The sequence below is a fragment of the Dama dama genome, chromosome 19, assembly GCF_033118175.1.
Source record: "Dama dama isolate Ldn47 chromosome 19, ASM3311817v1, whole genome shotgun sequence".
Taxonomy (NCBI): Eukaryota; Metazoa; Chordata; class Mammalia; order Artiodactyla; family Cervidae; genus Dama; species Dama dama.
The window spans coordinates 68,005,005-68,010,049 of NC_083699.1; the positions used below are offsets into that span (position 1 = coordinate 68,005,005).

The 5,045-nt window shown below is 46.1% G+C and overlaps 1 non-coding gene across 1 annotated transcript; it reads left to right on the plus strand.

Annotated features, from left to right (window-relative positions):
- The first annotated feature begins 1,153 nt into the window (after window positions 1–1,153).
- Window positions 1,154–1,285, plus strand: LOC133074296 (small nucleolar RNA SNORA72). The gene has a single exon (XR_009697142.1). It is a non-coding gene; the product is annotated as a small nucleolar RNA SNORA72 (small nucleolar RNA).
- The last annotated feature ends 3,760 nt before the right edge of the window (window positions 1,286–5,045 follow it).

Sequence of the window (5,045 nt, forward strand, 5' to 3'; positions counted from 1 at the left end):
CACAGCAGGTAAAGAAAGGACGCCTCATTCCTTCTGGTCTTTCTTGGGAAGGTTTTCAGCTGCTCCCTGCATCCATAAACCAATATTCAGTCCTGCTCAGCTTAGAGACATAACCCACTAGGCTAGAGCTGGAGCTTTCTACTCCCAGAGCCTCTTGGGAGCACCAACTACAGCCCTGCCTCAGCTTTTTTTTTTTTAAGAAGTTGAGGGAATAGAGAAAAAGAGAAGGACTTTTGAAGTGGGAGTGTATGACATGATATGAGAGTGACTACAGCTGGACCAAACCAGATCAAATGGCGAGGCTACGAGGGCCATAAAAGTCTCCAGGCAAGACAACATGAACATGAGTCAGACACAGCCTTGGTCCCAGGCCTGCCCCGGTCACCCTGTGTAATCCCCTCTGTATTTCATCCTTGTCATGAAGGGAAGCCTTCTATTAAGTGCCTATTAGTTGATTTGAAAGCTCGTGACCTCAGACACACTCCCATTTCAGAGGTCCTGCCCGAGGGCCTATGTAATCTTTGAAAACTCTATTCGTCTTCTTTCCTGTCTTAGTACTGGTTTAATACTCAGTATCACAGTTAAATAAAAAACAGAGAAGAAAAACACATCAGGGCAACTGACACAGGCAATTTAGTCAAGTAAATGTGCTTTGTTTTGAGTTAATTGCAAATAAAATGAAACAAATAAGGGGTGAAACCTATATCTTAATTTAAAATGAAAAAAACTGTTTTCAAGTGTCTTATTTGGCTCCCTATGGCTACATGAAAATACTTACCCTCAAATCACTCCTAATGCAGGTAAGAGAAGCCAGTACACTCACTTACTTATCCCCTTCATTTGGCCATTAAAGCAAAAGCAAAGCTAAAAGTGCTATTGTTTATAACCTTTAAATATGCCACAGGGTATTGTAGCTTGTAGAAGCTACCCAAGAGTATGTGTACACTTGCAAAGTGAAATGGAAAGATCCTCGTAAACGCACGTGCTTAATAATTCAAGTAGGTTGAATAGTTCTTCCCAGACATCAGCAGTTCCTTAAATCATCACTCTAGTGTGGCTCTCCTAACTTCCAGGGCTTTGTAAATCCAAGATTACCATGTGTGTAGCTGCAAGCTGCCTGTCATGCATGAGGCATTAAAAAATACAACATTTTCTGTGAATATTCTCATGCTTCTGATTTTGTAATAGTCAGGGCAGGCCAAGCATTCAGTATATTAAGACCATGCTTGTGTCTCCAGACCTAGTTCTTTCAGTCAGTCTGGCTTTATAAATGCTGATGGTAAACCAAGTCTCATTTATACAGTATATCTTATCTAGGAAAGGTCTGTGATTTTAGGTATCTGGTCAACCTCAAGAAATAACAGCACAGCCAATATGATAACTTCTTAAGATAACCATTGCTAATTTGCTGATGGCCAGTTGCCATTAAATGAATTGTAAAATCATTGTGATTCAGTTTCTAGGTGACTCTGATACCATTAGAAGCATGCCAGAAGGGACTGATGAAAATGTAAATTGCACAAAAATTTTCTTTAGTAAGACTGACCAGGGCTTCCCAGGTAGTGCAGTGGTAAAGAATCCTCCTGCCATTGCAGGAGACACGTGTTTGACCCCTGATCTGGGAAGATTCCACACGCTGTAGAGAAAGTAAGCTCATGCACCATAACTATTTGGCCTGTGCTCTGGAGCCCAGGAGCCAAAATTGCTTAGCCCACACGCTGTGAGTACTGAAGCCCATCCACCCTAGAGCCTGTGATCTGCAACAAGAGGAGCCACTGTAATGAGAAGCCTGCCCAGCACAACTGGAGAGAAGTCCTCACAGCGACAAAGACCCAGCACAGTCCAACAAGTAAATAAAAATTTCTTTAAAAGACCAACCAGAACTCGTTTTTTAAAAAAGCAGGTTTGGAGACAGTCTTGATGAAACCAAATTCTGAGCCTCCCACTTACTAGTTATCAGCAGATCTTAAATACTTAGGTCCTCATATCCTTGCTTGTCAGATAAGTTCAGTAAAAGAAGACCCACCAAAGGTTTGTTCTGAGCCAGAATGCAGAACAAAGCCCGGCACAGAGGAAACACACAGGGGCTGCTAGTTGTTACCATTAAAAAAAATCATGGGGGTATAGCCCCTTGGGTTCAGATGGGTGGAATAGTGATGACTTCATTTCACAAATGGCCTTGCTGGGGAGCCGACATCACAAGGGCCTGGAAATATGCACTGTCTCCCTCAGGCACACAGCCATGCATGCCGACTCACCTGCCTCTGGGCGGCCGCTGCAGAGGAGCTATGTCTGGGCCAACCAATCAGTACAGAATAGTGCACCTCAGGCCTGTATACGGTTACACAGTCATAATACGGCAGGGTCGTCACTGTCGCTGGAACACTGTGTAGACCTGCGAACCATCTTTCTTTTTCACAATTGTTATAATCATCCTTAAAAGCTGAGGACGGCCACAAGGACACAGGCTTTAAACCTGCCCATCAAGAGCCCAGTGTGAAGGGCAAGATGGCTCCCAGTCCTTTAGGTAAGGACTCGGTTTTTCAGACTCGTACCCTGTGATTCCACCACCTCTTGGTTGGCTGGTCTGATCCAGTCTCTGTAGCAAAGGGCACTGGTCTCAGCTTCTCCTTGGCACCTGTGCCGGGACTGGCTGGTCATGTTGCTGGCCCTTGTCATTTGTGCTGTTTGCCAAGTATGAGCCTCCTCCAGCTTCGGTATCTGGTCCCCAGCCTCCGCTGACCCACAGCCTTCTGCTCTCTCTGCCTGTACAAGCCAGGGTACCAGGAGCAGAGCTGCCAGATCCCTGTCCAGCCCCAGATGCTGATACCACCCCTTGGGAGGCCGCCCAAGCATCCTTCCAGCTCCCTCCCTGCATCATTCACTCCTTCCTGGGACTTCAGCCTGGAAGGAAAGTGATCTCTCTAAGTCCATCATCTTTCCCATCATCCTCCAGGAGGGGAGGGGTGGGATTCCTTCTCCCTCTCTAGCAGGGCATCCCCCAACTTTTCCTCTTTCTTCTGTGAGCCAGTCCTTCAGGTCTTAACTCAGAAGCAGTCAGGGCATCCTCCATTCTCTGTGGAAGGTCCCCTATGATCCAAACCCATCAGGTGAGACTCCTGGCAGAGAGCCACCGCAGAAAATGGCAATGATGAAAATCCATTGCTTTATTGTCCCATGACCACCGTGCACAGGGGTGTGTGTGTGTGTGTGTGTGTGTAGCATTTAACACACTGTTTAACAATAGTCACATTTCAACTTAAAATTTGCCATAAATTTCTGAATGTGAAAAGAAAAAGGAATTTTAACGTCTTAGAGGTTCTCACCACAAGAAAATAAATATTCAGCAATAGGTGATGTTTCAGTAACAGATGTTAACTGGACTTAATGTGATGATCATTTTACAATATATACAAATGTTAGATGATTGCATTATACATCTGAATCTAATATAATGTATACTGATTATGTCTCAATTTAAAAAGAATAAAGAAGGAACCACAAATTAAAAGTCAGAGAAGGCCCTCTATGATATTTGATGCTAAAGTGAAAGTGTTAGTCACTCAGTAGTTTCTGACTCTTTGCAACCCTGTGGACTGTAGGCCACCAGGCTCCTCTATCCATGGAATTCTCCAAGCAAGAAGGCTAGAGTGGGAGGCCATTCCCTTTCCCAGGGGATATTCCTTACCCAGGGGTTGAACCCAGGTTTCCTGCATTGCAGGCAGGTTTTTTTTACCATCTGAGACACAAGGAAGCCCTTATTTGATGGCTAAAGAAAGAAAGTGAAGTTGCTCAGTTGTGTCCAACTCTTTGCCACCCCATGTACTGTAGCCTACCAGGCTCCTCTGTCCATAGGATTTTCCAGGCAAGAATACTGGAGTGAGTTGCCATTTCCTTCTCCAGGAGATCTTCCCGACCCAGAGATTGAATCCAGGTATCCCACATTGTAGGCAGATGCTTTACCAGAGGCTACCAAATAAAGTAACTACTAGGGACCTCTTTGCAGTAGAAAGTTTGAAGCAAGCCTGGAAAGGAAAGTAGAGATGGGGACCAGAGTCAGCAGGAAGGAAGAGCCTGTGAAAAATCCTAACAAAAACCTAAGGGGGGCTGCAGGGAAGGCTGCAGCCATGTGCTGAGAACTGAGACTAGATGTGTGCATGGGGCAGTGCATGCCTGAGTGTGTCCAGGTCAGCAGTGGGGCAGTGAGGATTTGGGGAACAGGACATGGGATAGTAATGTGCTGGGGATGCAGAGGTCATGCTGGGGACTTGGAGGTCAGGGCTCACAAGTTGTTGGCAGTGCTGACAGCCAGGCAGAACAGAGACGCACACAGCTTCAGTGCATTGGGCAGAAGAGAGTCCGCACAGATAGACGCATGAGCAAGCACAAGAAGTCCGTGGCTGAGGAAGGGTCTTCTAGCGCAGAACTTTCTCAGCAGTGCTCAGAGCGACCCGCTGGGGTCTGCAGTTGAGAGGCAGAACCCACCCCCTGAGGGATACACTGGGTGGGCAGGACCCTGGGCTTATAATCCCTGCTGTAGCCAGACTGTTCTGCTGCCTTCCTTGTGGCATAAGAACCAAAATGAAGGGTTCATAGTGTGTGACACCTTGACATCTGGTCAACCTGGGAGGGCCCTCAACCATTGGTTCTGGCCCCCCTCCCCACTCCACTCTCACAGATAAGTTCTCCTCATCAAGCAGCTCCCCTAATAAAGGGGACCAGGCCCAGACCTTGCTTATCCTTGAGTGGAGGGTAAGTTCCTGCCAGGCTGCAAAACCATTCAAAGCAACCCATCACATCATGCTATGGGAACCAGGGGGTCTCTTGAAAAGAAGGAGGAGGAGGAGAAGATGATGAGTGCCAAAATACTTTAGCCAGTGTCTTAGATATTTAGAGTAGTGGTCCACAAACGACTTTGATCACTTTCCTCTCTTGGGATACAGGTTTTGAACACAGTCACTATTCTATGGAGTCTTATTAAGCTGTAAATGGCTTGCATATATTACTGTATTACCCAGGTGATGCTAGTAGTAAAGAATCCACCT